The sequence below is a fragment of the Equus asinus genome, chromosome 3 (genome assembly GCF_041296235.1).
Source record: "Equus asinus isolate D_3611 breed Donkey chromosome 3, EquAss-T2T_v2, whole genome shotgun sequence".
NCBI lineage: Eukaryota > Metazoa > Chordata > Mammalia > Perissodactyla > Equidae > Equus > Equus asinus.
The window spans coordinates 122,669,865-122,686,095 of NC_091792.1; the positions used below are offsets into that span (position 1 = coordinate 122,669,865).

The 16,231-nt window shown below is 37.7% G+C and overlaps 1 protein-coding gene across 13 annotated transcripts in view; it reads left to right on the plus strand.

Annotated features, from left to right (window-relative positions):
• FRYL (FRY like transcription coactivator) overlaps nucleotides 1–16,231 on the plus strand; it is a 249,723-nt gene that overhangs the window by 22,927 nt on the left and 210,565 nt on the right. For 8 of the 13 annotated variants that reach the window (XR_011502241.1, XM_070505928.1, XM_070505931.1 and 5 more), the window contains exon 2: nucleotides 11,193–11,368. The exons of 2 other annotated variants lie outside the window; for them this stretch is intronic. The gene's annotated coding sequence lies outside the window, so the exon portion shown is untranslated. Of the gene's footprint in view, nucleotides 1–2,907; nucleotides 3,002–11,002; nucleotides 11,048–11,192; nucleotides 11,369–16,231 lie in introns of all 13 variants that reach the window. 3 more of the 13 variants (XM_070505922.1, XM_070505929.1, XM_070505923.1) reach the window with 2 other exon arrangements.

Below are 16,231 nucleotides of genomic sequence, written 5' to 3' on the forward strand. Positions count from 1 at the left end.
TGTGCCTCTGGACTGTGAACTTCTCAAGTACTAATCAGTTTTTTTCCCCACTGTAGGTGGGAAAGGATGGTTAGGGGGCCTGGAGTTTTGTATTTCTCTCCCCTTGGTAAGTTAGACTCTGGTTAAATCGTTTCTCCTGAGGGCAGGCTTTAAGAACAGAATGCTTTGGAGTATTTCGAAATGGTTCCTTTCCCCCTCCACCTGCCAGAAGCACAAGGGGATTTTTCTCTGATATTTGCTATGAGAACCAGGTCAAGCTCTTGGAGATAAACCTCACAAAAGTGTGGGGTCCCCCCATAACTGGGTCCCCCTGGAGTCTTTGACTCTCAGAAATGTCCACTCTGAGCCTATAACAGTTTGTCAACTAGAGTTCAGATTTTCTCACCCTGGCACTGGTTCCCACGGAAGTTTCTGCTCATGGGTTTCTGTTCCCATAATTTGTGATTCTCTGTATTTGCCTATCTGTCTCTCCACTTTTGGGAGTAGCAGTTTGCCCCATGACCTCACTTCCCTTATGGATCTACGAAGACTTGTTGCTTTTCAGTTTGTTCATCTTTTTTACTTTCTGTTAAGACAGAGTGGTGACTTCTTTTTTTTTTTTTTTTAAAGATTGGCACCTGAGCTCACAACTGTTGCCAATCTTTTTTTTTTTTCTGCTTTTTCTCCCCAAATACCCCCAGCATATAGTTGCGTATTTTAGTTGTGGGTCCTTCTAGTTGTGGCATGTGGGACGCTGCCTCAGCATGGCCTGATGAGTGGTGCCATGTCTGCACTCAGGATCCGAACCGGGAAAACCCTGGGCCACCAAAGCAGAGTGTGCGAACTTAACCACTTGGTCACGGGGCCAGCCCCAGAGTGGTGACTTCTAACCATCTTTCCTGCAGGACTGGAAACTGGAAGTCTTTCCTTCTCACTTTTTCTCTTGCCATACAGTTTCCTTTCCTGGAGACAACCAGTATTATGAGTTTCTTTTGCATCCTTCCAAAGAGAGCGTACTATTCTTAAATTTTTTTTTTTTTGAGGAAGATTAGCCCTGAGCTAACTACTGCCAATCCTCCTCTTTTTGCTGAGGGAGCCTGGCCCTTTGCTAACATCCGTGCCCATCTTCCTCTATTTTATACGTGGGACGCCTACCATAGCATGGCTTTTGCCAGGCAGTGCCATGTCCGTACCTGGGATCCGAACCGGCGAACCCCAGGCCGCCAAGAAGCGGAACATGTGAACTTAGCTGCTGTGTCACCAGGCCCGCCTCTTAAAATTTTTTTAAGTGAGATGAAATTATTGATTTTTGAGGGCACATTCCATTAAAGTCCTCTATTTCTACAGTTATAATCCATTTCTCATTATGATGTCCTATTAGCGTTTCCCTGTCCATCTCTGAAACTCCTTCTCCCTTGTCCAATTTTCTGGGTTTGCTGAATTTTAGTTAATTTTATTGGAATTGTTAAATACAAATCAAATTAGGTTAGATTATGCTGCAATGAAAACACTCCTCAAATTATCAGTACTTAAAACGTAAAAATTTATTGCTCACTCATGTCAACTCCATGCCTTTTGTGTAAGTTGTCTTCTCTACAGGTTTGGCATTGCACTTCCGTATCAACACCTGCCTCCATGAGACAGTGGAGGAGAGGTACAGAGCTGAGTACTGACAATTAAATGCTTCCATTGGAAATTTATATATCAATTCTACTCACATTTCATTGGCCAACACAAGTCACAAGACCATGCTTAACTTCAAGAAGGAGAAGGAAAGTGTAGTTCACCATTATGCCCAAGAGAGTGGTACTGGATCATGTTGTTAATATCTCTATATCTTTATTTATTTATTTATTTTTGACTAGTTGATTTGTTTTTTGAGAGAAAGAGTTCCTAAAGTGTCTCACCCTGATTATAGACATGCCTTTGGTAAGCCTCCATTCTCCCCCAAAGAGTGAATATCTTAGAAAAGCAAATGGTTTCGCCTTTCTCATCTGTGTTTAGAATTTTACCAAGGTAAATATCCTTGGAATTCAGAACTTTAATGAGATCTCAGAATTTGATCTGTCCTATATCTGTCGTCTCCTCTTAAGAATAGTGATTTTTTCATATACACATTATTCTGTGTATATTGTGTATATGAAAATGTTTATTATGTATATGTATATGTGTATATGTAAATATATATTGTATGTATGTGTATATTGTGTATTATTGATGAATAGTACATGCTCTGTCACAGCCTGGCATGAGGTTTTCTTCTCTCTTCCTCTTCTCTGAAAGGCTAGTCAGAGTCTGAAGACTGCAGTTAGTGTTTAGCCCAGTGAATGTGATGGAGGGAGGGGTTGAGCATGGACCACTTTCTTCTAGGGTCACCTAAGTGGAGTGGGCTGGCAAGCAGGTTCTCGGAACACAGCAGATAATGGCTGAGAGTGGGCAGGTTGCCACTTGTTTCCCATTATTCTTACCTTAAAAAATCTTGGTGGAAGCTCAAAATTTGAGGTGTATGGTGATACTCCTTTCTAATTTCTACTGTTGCTTGAGTTTCCCCTTTTATATTGATTGAGTCGTCTCGGGGGAACAGGGAGCTAATCGAATATGTATTTTTAGGTTATCGTGTGAGTATTGCTTCTCCTTAAGCTTGTTTGAATAGAGGTTGATTCAGGTATTTAACAGGAAGAAAGGAAATAGTTTAAAACCTGCTATTTTCTGGAAACTTTAGGTTATCTCTCGAAATGAATATAAAGTAGCCTCCGTGAACAGATTGGATTTATGTGCTGAAGACCAGAAGTTCACCTCTCTTCCTCTGTTATTCTGTACTACTCTGATCTCCTCTAAAGGTTGTAAAATGGAAATTTATGTATTTGTTAATATTCCTTTTGTTGAATAAAATGAAAGTCTATAAATTGATTTTTTTTTTTTTTTTAGTGCATATCAGGTACTATCATTGGCGTCGTTTATGTAGTCAACAAATATTTCTTGTGCACCTGTGAGCCAGGAGGTGGTGCTGGGGACCATAAAGGTAAACAAGACAGTCTCTGCCCTCCTGGGAGCTTGCTTTTTAGTCACATAGGCAAACATTAAGCAAATGTTGAATGCTAAACTCTGTGATGAAAAAGTAAGTTTGGCTAGAGAATGATGGGTGTGGACTTTTTCAGATAGGGTGTGGGGAAGGGCTCTTTGTGGAGGGTAGCATCTGCAGCCATCTGAATGAAGGGAGGGAGCAAATCATACTCAAGGGAGAGAACTTTCCAGGCGGAGGGATTAGTAAATACATAGGCCCCATGTGGGAATAAGCTTCTTGAGCTTGAGAAATTGCAAGAAAGCTGGCATGGCTAGAATAGAGGAAAAAAAACTTAGAGAGAGGGTGGATATTTTTCTGCGTTTGGTGGGAAACTACTGGAGGATTTTTGAGCATGAGTGGAATGAATAAATTTGTCTTCTACACAGATCACTCTGGTTACTATGTGGAGAATTAGGGAATGAGTAGATGCAGGAGTAGCAGTATTTTGAAAATAGGGTTTACAGAAGCTGTTGATGGATTAGATGGGAGGGTGTGAGGTAAAGAAGGGAATAAAAATGACTGCCAGATTATTGGACTAAGTGACTAGAAGAATGACGGCATTCTTTACTGAGGTGCAGCGTTGGGCATAGGCAAAGATGTAGGGGGATGTATTAAGAGTCGTGGTTGAGATCCTACTAGATGTACAGTCAGATAGTTGAATTTACAAGGTTAGTGCTCTGGAGAGAAAGGTCTGGGTTAGAGATGCTGTCTATATGCTGGCAAATCCCAAATTTGAATTTGAGGCTTCTCGATGGGATAAGGTCGTGTAGAGGTAAATGTCAGTGGAGAAGAGGGCCAGGGACTGACCCTGGGCAGAGACAGAGCAGCTCATGAGGAAAAGAAAGAAAACCAGGAGAGTGTGGCATTTTGCAATCCAGATGAAGATGGTGTTTCAAAAAGTAGGGAGAGAAATGCTCCTGTTGAGTCAGCTAAGATGCGGACTGAGTATTGACCTTTGGATTTCGTGAGGTGTGGAGGTCATTAGAGACAGGCAGTCCTGTGGAGTGGTGGAGGTGGCAAGCCTTGGAGTGAATAGGAGAATGGGATGAAGAAGGGAAGCTAGTGAAATACCAAATAGAGGCAACTGTGGAGGACTTTTCTTATAAAGGGGAGCGGAGAAATGGTGCCGTCACTGACAGGGGTTTTGTGGTCAAAGAGGGCCCTCTCCTTTTGTTTTCTTTATGGTGGGCGATCATTATAGTATGTTTGGATACTGATGGGCGTGATCCTTTAGGAATAGAGAGAAAAGATGTGAGATTTTTGTCTCCTTGAAACTGATATTCTCAGTTTTAAAAAGTAGTTTGGAGATGGTTGGTGTTGGGTTGGAAGTTTTCTCTACCCCACCCTCTTCAGAGAGCCTTTGTAATTTTATTTTTCTCCTTTTGGCTTGCTTAGTCTTATTGTGTATCTTGATAGATTTTTATCTTTCACATTTCTGGTAAATGGTGATTATTAGGAAGTGGAACCAATTGTGTATAAAAAAATGTAAAAGACATTTAATGGGGAATGTGTTTCCCAAGGCCCATTGTTTACCACAAAAAGGAAACCAATGACTTCTTGTTACATCAGTGAAGATATAATTATTTTGTGAACACAGTACTCCTTTTGTGAGTAACATTTTTCATACTGTGATCAAAAGAAATTATTTATGAAAACAGTAAGTTAATGCGAAATGTAGACTTTGTTACAAGTGGGGATTTATTTAGTGAGAGCCCTTAAAAAAATCTGATTTCTTGGGGCTGGCCCCATGACTGAGTGATTAAAGTTCTGTGTACTCTCCTTCAGCTGCCTAGGTTCACAGGTTCGGATCCTGGGTATGGACCTACTCCACTCAACAGCCATGCTGTGGAGGCATCCCATATATGAAATAGAGGAAGAGTGGCACAGATACTAGCTGAGGGCAAATCTTCCTCACCAAAAAAAAAAAGAAATATATATATATATATATATATATATATATATATATATATATATATATGATTTCTCTCCCTAACCTTTTAAAGTCTTTTAATTGTGGAGATATTTGCCATAATTTAAATTATGAAAAAATATAGGTTAAGCAGGTTAGAAGCTAGGTATTTAGTTATTTTGTAATGTCTTAAAAAGTTTTAACTAATTTTAAGGGAGAAAATGTCGCAATACAGGATGGTGTGAATATTTACATTCATTCTGAAGCAGAAGAAGGAAATCCATATTACTGTAAATGTAGCTAATATTATAGTGAGAATATATTTAAAGTGTAAGTGGACTATATACCACAACTTAGTATCTCCCTTCCCACTGTAAATCCATGATTAGTAGAAAACTCCTCAGGTGAAGTTTGATTAAAAACAACAAAATCTGTAGACAATGAGGGTGTTATAGTAAATTTAGACTCACCGGAGACCAGTCTTCCTGAACCCTTGGACTTCTCGGTTGGAATTTTATCCTCTACCTTTGTCCTCCAATACCTCCCACTTCCCATCTCTGCTTAAAAAAAGAAGAAAAAAAAATCTCTGAATATATCTTTGGTAGTTAATAGAGTCTCCAAATTTCCGAGTATCTAACAAATGTATCTATGGACTGAAATCTTAGAAAAGCTAGGGATTCTAAGATATTTAGATTCAAGGCTATGTTGTATCATAGATAGAACTTTGTTGTATAAATGTGACCATTCCACTACTGTAGAGATTCTCAACCTTTTTTTTGATCTACATATAATTTGCACATAAGGAAATAAATGGATGTATGTCAGATAGTGGTAATTTCTATGCAAACAAGATGAAAATAGGCTCGTGACATGAGAGGCCTGCTTGATACTGAGTGGCTCTGAACCTCCTTTTTATCATTTACCAGTTGGGCGTAGTAAAAACCTACCTCCTTCAAATTGAGTGGACTTAAGTGTGTGAAATGCACCTAGCAGAATACCTGGCATCATACCGGATTATCAAGTCTATTATTCTCCTTTTCCCTTTTTTTTTGTAACTGAGCCATCCAAATCTGTGGAGTAGTGCCATATGATATAGAGTATATTTAAACCAGGAGTTTGAACTAGAGTATTTTTAGCCCATGTCCTTTATGTGGTTTTGAAGTTCTTGTTGAAAAATTGAATAACACGAATGAACCTTGAGGACATCATGCTTTTAGTGAAGTAAGCCAGTCACAAAAGGACAAATACTGTATGATTCCACTTAGATGAGTATCTAGAGCAGTCAAACTCATAGAAACAGAAAGTAGACTGCTTGTGGCCAGGGGATGGGGGAAGGCGAGTGGGAAGTTGTTGTTAATGAGTACAGAGTTTCAGTTTTGCACGATGGAAAGAGTTCTGGAGATGGATGGTGGTGATGGTTGCAAGATAGTGTGAATGTACTTAATGCCACTGAGCTGTACACTTAAAAATGGTACGTTATCTGTATTTTACCACAATTTTTAAAAGAAGTGAATGATAGAACTAACCTATTTTTGTAAAGCTTGCCTTCCCTCTCCTCGTTTGGTAGATGTTAGTGAATCAAGCTGTTCTTGGTTAAATCATGAAATAGTAGGTTGCTGTTCTTGCATCACGAATCTGTGTGAGAGTGCCATAAAGTGAAAACTTTATCAGAAATTTTCATCATCTTAATTTCCGGAGATTTCAAGCCTTAAACTGTTGCTTTTAGAGCAAAGAGTACAGTGTGGCCGGAAAAGACTTTTTTTGGTTTTGTATGTCAATTTAGAAAATATTTTATTGAGTGCTCATTGTGTTGCATGAGCAACAGTAACATTTGCTGAGTGATATCTGCTGGCTATTGTTCTAAGATTATACTTGATAATACTTCTAATACTTGCAACACTTTATAATCCTTGTAAAATGACCCTTGAAGGTGTTACAGTTGAGAAACTCCAGTCTCTGAGTTGGTAAGTGATTTTCTACTTTGAAAATGATTATAGGGTTTCAGTGCGTAGAAATGAAGGGAGGACATTCTAGGTGGAAGAAAGATCTATGTGTAGGAATGAATGGGATGTGTTTCACAGAGCCTGACTGTGGTCTGGAGAACATTAGGGAGATGGGCTAGCAGTTTATTTTCTCCTCTTAGGACCTTGACTCTCAGGCTATTGAATTTCTGGACTTTGTAGGCAGTGGGAGTATCACTGAATTACCAAGCCGGGCTAGCAGTTTATTTTCTCCTCTTAGGACCTTGACTCTCAGGCTATTGAATTTCTGGACTTTGTAGGCAGTGGGAGTACCACTGAATTACCAAGCCAGCAGTTTTGTGATGAGTGTTGTGCGTTAGGAAGGTGCATTTGGCAGCAATATCTGAGGTGCATCGGAGTAGTGAGAGAGGAGAAGTTAGGGACAAGTTAGAATGACCACTTGGAATTCTTTCGAAGTCATTAGGAAGACTATTTTAGTGTTCCAGTGGTTGGGATCAGAGTCCAAATGACTGGCAATGGAGGGTAAGTTGGTAGGTGAGAAAAGTAGAGGCCCAAATGTGTGGTAATAGGAAGTAAAAAAAGGAGTCTGTGGAGCATGAGTGTAAGATTTTGGGGGGGGGGGTGCTTAATGGTCATCTGAATACATGGGTCAGGTGTAGGTTTAGCTTTGATCAGGAGGATTTGGAGAGCCTAAGAGCACAGGAAAAGGGACTTTAGCAGCTTGAATTGAATTTGAAGAGTTTACATTAGGCATCCTCTTTCACTTTAAGAAACAAAGTATCTGTAGAGAAGACAGAACCTAGTGGGCCTGGGCCTTGAAGGGTGGAGAAATTTCAACCTCTGTAAGAGGGAACTCGCTAGAGTCCACTGTCACTCTAGAGCATGAGCTAGAATCACAATGGTGTTCTTTTGTTAGTCTTTTACACAAATAACTTATGTAGAGTAGAATCTCTCTCTTACACAATAGTGGTTGTATAACCAACCGGTGGTTGGGTTGGTTAAACAGAAAATTTGTTTAAAATGAGGAATCATAAGAAAGATACATACTTTAAATATTTTATAATTGTTAACTATATAAATGATTATACTTCATCCATCTTGATGTATAGCTGAGGCCTTCTCTTGAGGACATTTTTAAAGTGACTTGCCTTTTTCAAATTGTACAGCTTGATTTTCAGAGACAAAGCATGTTCTTTTTGTGCTCATATTTTTTATGTAATATTTTACTAAATTACATAATTATAGTAAATACAACTGGCATAAACAGATTTTGGAACAAATATAATTTGCTCTTGGTAGGCATGCAACTCAGTTGTTGGGAGAAAAATGAGATGGTGTACCAGAGAGGCCTCCCCACTCCCTGAAAAAGAAACTGAAGCTGGGAAGTTGTGGCTTGTCCATGGTCTTAGGATTGGCAAGCGTCTGGTTTTATCTTTGAATCCAATGCTTTTCCCATTATATAGTGTTGCAAGGTGATAAGGACTAATAAGTGAAATATTAGTTAGCGGTGAAGAAGTTACAGACTATAGGGTTTTTTTTAGTATAGCAGCTTTGCTGAGATATAATTCATATACCATGCAAATCACCAGATTAAAATGTACAATTCAGGGTTTTTGTATGTTCACAGAATTGTGTAACCATTATCACAACTGATTTTAAAACGTTTTCATCATTGCCAAAAGAAAACCTGTATCTGTTAGCAGACACTCCCTATCTTCTCCCTCCTGGCCCTAGGCAACCACTAATCTATTTTATCTCTATTTGTCTATTTTAGACATTTCATATAAATGGAATCATGTAATAGGTGGCCTTTTGTGACTGCTTTCCTTCATTTAGCATAATGTTTTTAAGATTCATCTATGTTGTAATATGTATCAGTACTTCATTCCTTTTTAAGGCAGAACAATATTCTGTTGGGTGAATATACTACTTTGATTTATCCATTCATCAGTTGATGACATTTGTGTCATTTCTGCCTTTTGGCTATTACAAATAACGCTACTACGAATATTTGCATATGTATTTTTCATGGATGCATTTTTTTGTTTCTCTTGGTGTGTCCCTGGGAGTAGAATGTCTGAGTCATGTTTAACTTTTGAGGAACTGCTAGACTATTTTCCGACATGCCTGTACCATTTTATATTGTCACCAGCAGTGTGTGAGTGTTCCAACTGTACATTTGCCAATACTTATCTTTTTGGTTATAGCCATCCTAGTAGGTATATATATGTTTTTAAAGTGATTTTATTTTTCTGACTATAACAGTAATAAATGCTCTTTGGAGATATTTTGGAAAATATAGAAAAGAATAAAAGAATAAAAATCACTTATTTTAAATCACTATTTAGAAATAATATTTAGTGTTTTTTCCTCCACATTTTAATGTAATTTAAAAAGTATGGCCAAAATTATATGTGATTGAGTCTTGCCTTTTTTAACATTGTTTCCTCATGTTATTTTTGGAAATCACATTTTAGTTTTATCCTATCAGAGAATGTCTCTTCTGTTCTTCTTGCTTTTGTGTTCTTTTATTTATTTAATTTTAAATTTCTTTAATTTTTTTTTACAATTATTTCAGAGGAACCCAGGGACAGAGTGGGGATAAATATTTGTGGTTAATCCACCACGTTTAACTGGAAATGACTTCTCGGTTAACTGCAGCATAGTATTCCATCTGCTGAGTACATCATAGTTTAGTTAATTTTGGACATTTAGATTTCTTACAATTTTTCATTATAAATAATGTACAAAACATTTGTATATAAAGTTATGTCTGCATTTTGAGTTCTCAGAAGTGTAGTTGCTGAGTCAGTAGCTATGAACATTTTAAAGATTTTTGTTATGTATTCACAAATTGCTTTCCAGAATGGTTGACAAATTTATATTTTCTCTAGAAATGTATATTTATGCATTTCTTACTGTACCTTCACTAGCAATGAGTAAATGGGTAACAGTTCACTTTTAAGATCACCAGAGCAGGGATTTTTCAGTTTTGTTCACAGATGCATGTAGTGCTGGTGCATAGCAGGCACTCAGTATATATTGAATTGCTACCAGTAGCAAAGAGAAGGGTTTTTCTGAAGGATAAGAAAATAACTTACCATTTGATTTTTCAGGAAAGTAATGTGTTATACTGATCACATAACAGCTCAAATTTTTATGAATAAGGGATGAAAGAGTAAGAATCAAGTATTTAGGGGACTTGTTTTAAATTTAATTTTGTTTGAACGTTTACGTGTTTTAGAAGTCAAAATGACAGACGGAGAAGTCTTAGCGCCTATCCCTGTTTCCTTACTGTCCTTCATAGGTAACCATTTTAACCAATTTCTTATGTATCTATACAGTGCATTTTTTTAACAAATAAGGATAGATATTCTTACTTCCCTCCCCCCTTCCCTTTTTTAAACACAGAATATAGCATACTGTGTATATAAATTCTGTATCTTGCTTGTTTAATACATTCTGACCTTTTTTTTTTGCCTCCCGATGTGGCTTGGGCTTTCTCACAGCATGGTGGCTGAGTTCTTTTTCTGGCCTTTTCATAGAAGCACAGAGGGTGCTTCCTTATTCATTTTTACAGCTGCATGGTGTTCCTTCTTACGGATGTCTCATAGGTATTTTTATTTGTCCTCGGGTTATTTTCAGTGTTTTACTTTTATAAATAATCCCATAATAATCATACTGTACACTTTATTTTGTGAGTATGGAATTATATCTGTAGGAGAATGTCCCAGAAGAAGGATTGTTGGGTCAAAGGATAGATACATTCCTAATTTTGTAGGTATTGGCACTGCCACCAGCGACAGAGAGTTCACTTCTTTCTTGGGGTACCTTTGAAAGAAAGGTAGTTCTAGGGTCATTACCCCAAGTCCCATAATGTTTATGTCCTCAAATACTGTGCAAGCACTCTTATGATGATGGCCCTTCTGTCATCAAAAAACAGGTAATTATTTTCAGACGGTGAAGAAATTTATAATATACCTGAGAAAGGTGTTATGGGTGGCGAAAAAGTATTTAAATTAGGACCTTTAAAAGAGTTATTCTCATTTTCTTGTTTTCTCTCTCCAGATAGCTTCTTTTCCTGTTAAAAAATTGCTGAGATTTTTTTGATAAGTAAGTTCTTGGCCAGATTCTTCCTTATAAAAACTAATCAATAATGATACATGATATATGAAAACTGCTAAATTTTGGGTTTAAACATGGCTATTACTATTAACCAACCATATTTCTTTCTTTCCTCTCTCTTTTTGTCTTCCAGCCTTTGACATTCCATATTCTGCTTTGTACATGGTGAATGCCTACTGCTGTGCACCAGTGTGCCCACTTGTGTGCCTATAAAGTACAAGCTCCCGATTGAAAAAGCTTCTAGATGGATCCTTTCCAAATTTGGTGTCTTTTCTACAAACTCTGTGCCTCAACAACCGTTTCTAAGTGGTAAGAGTATGTACCTTTTTTTTTTAAGAATAATAGAAATTTGTAACACAATTTTTGTTTAGATTGCCTTCCCCTTTTTTGTGTCTTCTTCTCTTTTTACATATGAGTGATATCTGCACTTTTTTTTTTGGTTAATATTTTAAAAATCTCTTCTAAAAATAGCAGTAACATCAGGTTTGTGGAAGCTTCAAAATGTTCTTTCCATATTATATTCTGGGTGGAGTATAATACGTAATATTTATAGAGAATAAATATAGCAATGTATAAACATCTTTATGTGTGTGTACTTTGTGTACTCTATAATCCGTTATTGTAAGGCTGAGGTAGTTTATCCTGTTTTTTCCTGTCTATTTAGGTATTTGGAGTCCCCTGGGTCCAGAACATCTTCTTACTTCATAGCAATTGTAAATTATGTATGCATTTATGGAAATGATGAGAGAAGTGTATAATGCCAGCTCTTCTTTTTATAGCATGGCACTATGTGTGCCTTTTCATGTTCTAACATTTTTTGGAAGCATAGGTGCTAGTTAGCCAACACATTTTCTGAACATCTCTGAGATTTACTCAGAACATATTTTGGGGAGGGGACCGAGGGAGACAGAAGAGTAAAATTGAGCGGAACAAGTTGCTGCTATAGGAGACCTTTAAAATAAAATTACTGAAGTAGGCTCATTTTGAGTGCCAGTCAACAAATATTTACCAAATGCTTGCTATTTATGAGTGAAAATATATAATGACATTTAGCATTGAAAAGAAGTGAGTCACGAGATGGAAACCAAGGTGTTAGATGAGAGTGCGAGGCAGGGAGGTTGGGGGAAGAATGGGGTACACTTTAACTTGAGTTCTGTTCATTAACTGCGTAATGTTCTTGGGTGCAAGTTAATTAGCCTTGGTGCACCTTGGTTTTCTCTATGAAATGAGTGAATTAAACTAAATGATTTATAAGGTTTTTTTGGTACTTTCATACACCCAGCACTTTATGATTGTAATGAACAAATTGATTTTTGTTTTTTTGAGGATACCTTTTCTTCCCTAATCTATCCGATAGAGATATTTTTAGACTATTTTCTTTGAGTTATGGGGTTAGAATAACGTCCTCACTATTAGAACATTTTTCAATTAATTGTTTTCTTTTGAAGTTGATGTCTTTTATTCTTTTCTCTCTACATTTTTATCCTCTGTTGACCTCTAGAATTTTTCTTCATTTGATTCACATGTTCCCCTTCTGTCTCTTATATTAGTGGCTCTCATCATGCTTCCTTGACCTGACTGACATCCATCATTTTCACCTTAGTCATTTTCCAGGGTTACTAAATTGTAAACTAGTGGTTCCAATCCTGGGACCCTTTTAAAAAATACGGATATCTTCTGAAATGATCCTGGGACAGAGGTGTGATTCTTGGCAGGTAGCCGGAAGCAGTTAGTAAACCAGCATTAGTTTAGCAGGACTGGAGCCCCAAACTTCTGTGCACTTTTCATACCCCATCACTTCTCATCATCACCTGGAACACTTCCACTTCTGAGGTCTTGAAAAGTTCCCTCTCATGATCATAACCCTCTATCATGTCACGCTTTCTGAGTCTGTTCTTTGTCTTTGTTATGACTTGTACTTTCTTGGCATTTCCATGCTTTTCTAATCAAGTTAGCTATTTCCTAGCCTCATTGGCGTTTTGCTCACCCAAGCCCCATGATCATACTTGCAGCAGCATCTTACGTTCTCTTGCCCTTTTCCTCCTGAGGAATCTGTTTTACCAAATCCCGTACCTAAGTTAATTTGCCATATATAGTCTTTTTTCCTAGTTCTCGCTGCTCGATGCAGTTGGAAAAGGTCACTTAACTAAGTTTGGAATCTATTCAGCAGTCATTTGCTTGGTCTCTAAACTGGTTCTTTTCAAACTTGGCTTTTTACCCTTCCGTAGAAGACCCTACCCTTGTCACTGTCATGTTGCTTCTTTGGGGTTATCTAGCATACTTCTTGACCTGTTCTTCTTCATACTCCAGATTTTTTCTTGTGTCTGAAGAAGAAATGTTTTGCCTAATTTTAAGGTTTTACTTATGAAAAATTTAAAACATATGTAAAAGTAAACAGATTATTATAATCCCCTTGTAGTCATCACTCAGGTTCAGTAATTATCAAATCATGGCCAAATTATTTATTTCCTGCTGACTTCCCTCCCACTCTTGTATTATTTTAAAGGAAATCCTAGACATCGTATAATTTATTTGTATTTCACTACGTATCCTTAAAGTATAAGACTTTCTTTTTAAAAAATATAACCACAAAACCATTATCCCCCTTAAAAACACAGCAACAAGGAGCCGGCCCCATGGTGTAGTGGTTAAGTTTGGCATGCTCTGCTTTGGAGGCCCAGGTTCGTGCGTTCAGATCCCAGGCGTGGGATCCTACACCACCTGTCAGCCATGCTGTGGCAGCAACCCACATAGAAAGTGGAGGAAGATTGGCATAGATATTATCTCAGAGCTAGTCTTCCTCAAGCAAAAAAAGAGGAAGATTGGCAACAGATGTTAGCTCAGGGCTAATATTCCTAGGCAAAAAAACAAAACAAATCGAACAACAAAATCAGCAAGACTTCCAATGTAATCAAATATCCAGTCAGTGTTAATTTTAATTCTTTCATACATTTTAAAAACAATTGACCTGATTGGGTCACCTGCCTCCCATTGCAATTGGTTGATTTTTCTCTTAAGGTTGTGTGGTGTCTCATCCCTGTCCCAATGCCTCCCTCCACATCTTTGTCTTTGAAATTTATTTGTTGAACAAATCGGGCCTTTGTCCTGTTGATGTGGATGTTCCTGAGTACATTCCTGTGAAGCGATTAAACGTCATACTCATCTGTCCTTTTTATCTCCTATTAATTGGCGTTTGGATTTAGAGACTTGCTCAGATTCAGGTTTGATTTCTTTTGGAAAGTGTCTGTCTTTTGGCAGGTGTCTGTCTGGTGCAGACAGTGTCTCTCTTTTCCTGCTAATTTGTTGCCATTTGTGCTCAATGCTTTAGATCGGGTTGGCAATGATTTTCTGTAAGGGGGCAGACAGCGTATGTTTCAGGGTCCATGGGCCATTTTGTCTCCTCTGCTGCAACTACTAAACTGATGTTGTAATGAGAAAGCAGCCATAGGCAAAATGTAAATGCATGGACATGACTGTATTCCAATAAAACTTTATTTACAGAAACAGATGATAGAGGGTCTGGCCCAGTGGCGCAGTGGTTAAGTTTGCACGTTCCGATTTGGTGGCCTGTGGTTTGCCGGTTCACATCCCAGGTGCAGACATGGCACCGCTTGTCAAGAGGAAGATGGGCACAGATGTTAGCTCAGGGCCAGTTTTCCTCAGCAAAAATAGGGGGATTGGCAGCAGATGTTAGCTCAGGGCTAATCTTCCTCAAAAAAAACATTTAAAAAATAAAGATTAAAAAAAGTAGATGATAGACTCTGCTTTAGGTCTGTTAATCGTTAGAGGTTGGAGAATAGTGATAGTTAATACTATAACTTTACTGTTCATTTATTAGTTAGAATATTCTGTAAAGAGAAACTGTTCCTTATGTACTGTTTGTTACTTAGTAGTAAGGTTTGTATAGGAAAGGTTGGATAAAAGCTTGATAGTTTCCCTTGGCTTACTAATTTTAAAATAGCGAGTTGGTTGTATTAGGCTTCTCCCCTTCTCTCCTGGATTCATTATGGACTCTTAAATTTAAACATATTGGGTGTTTTTAAAAAATTGATTGTACTTATTATCCTTACTGATGCTTAAATTAATCGTTGGCCAGTGCGAACCTTTTAAAGTTGCTTACTGAGTTATTTTGACATGTCTCTAGTAGTTTTTGATAGCTTCTTGATTATCTGGTATGACAGGCAGTTCCAGGCTCATCATGTACGTTGCCTCCCCACACCTGGTATTAGCAAGTTCTCCAGGGAGCCCCAATTCCTTACTGGGGAATGGAACTTCAAGGCTACAATCCGAGCTCTAGGGCTTCTCGTTGATAATGGACTTATCATGTTTCTAGGTCTTTTTAGTACTCAGAACTAGGAAAAAAAAATTTTTTTTCTACTTTTTCTTCCCAAAGCCCCACAGTACATAGTTGCATATTTTATTTGTGGGTCCTTCCAGTTGTGCTCTGTGGGACGCTGACTCAGCATGGCCTGATGAGCAGTGCCACGTCTGCACCCAGGATCTGAACCAGTGAAACCCTGGGCCACTGAAGTAGAGTGCGCAAACTTGACTTTGTACATTGTCTCGACCATCAATCATGGTTAAAATCTCAATTTACATTTTGCTAAAATCATTTCTTCTTCTTATACATAAATTCTCACATATATCAAGTAAAATTTAATCTATATGTTTCTGATATTATATCATTAAAAATGTGACTTTTCAGAACTCTACTGCTTCTAGAAAAATTTAGAAGGTTTTTTATAGCTTTCTTATGTTTTCTGCTTTCAACAGGAGACTGATTTTGTAAGTTTTTAAGTGTTTTTGTTTAAGTCAAAAAACTCCTAGGGCAAATTCATAGGTGTATTTCCTGCGAGACTTATTTGCATAGGTGTAATGCCTTACTGAAAAATTGTATAATGTTGGGGAATTATGGATAGTGGACCTGATCCAGATTATCAAACAGAATCCTTCTAAAAGTAAAGGCCAGACCCTCCCTCTTCCTCAAGCCCAGCAGTGGCAGTCTTCTGAGTATTTGATTAGTTTAGAAGGTCATGATTGGCAATTTGTGATAAAACCTTTGTGGTGTTGTGAAATTTGATGATAAAAGTAGTAATGATGATAAAAGTAAATCAATAACTAATAATTATTGAGTCTTAATACACACCAGGTACTGTTCTGAGTGTTTTGTAC